Genomic DNA, 444 nt, shown 5'->3' on the forward strand with positions numbered 1-444 from the left:
TAACTCTTACGTAGCGTTTGTTTTGAGGTACTGAGACAAAGATTGAGAGACTGTGACTCAATATCATGTTTGTTGGTTCAGAGACTGGTACTAAAATTTTTGTCTCTGTCTCCAAAATTTCAGTATTTCAGTACCTCCAAAAAGTAGAGAGACAGGGGACTAAAATTTTTAAAGATGGAGACTGAAACTTTAATAACATTTTATACCTAAAATACCCCATTTCAATTAATTAATTCTAATTTTACCCTTTGTGCAAATTAAATTAGAGTTTCATTCTTGTTTCAATTTCTGTCTCCCATTTTGCACCAAACAGAATACTGAGATTTATTTCAATATCTGTCTCTTAGTCTCTGTCTCTCAGTCTCAGTCTTTACGTCTCTGTCTCTCCACCAAACGCTACCTTAATATTTTATACTACAAAATTATAAAAAAAATTATAATATA

This window comes from Arachis ipaensis, chromosome B09 (genome assembly GCF_000816755.2).
Source record: "Arachis ipaensis cultivar K30076 chromosome B09, Araip1.1, whole genome shotgun sequence".
NCBI lineage: Eukaryota > Viridiplantae > Streptophyta > Magnoliopsida > Fabales > Fabaceae > Arachis > Arachis ipaensis.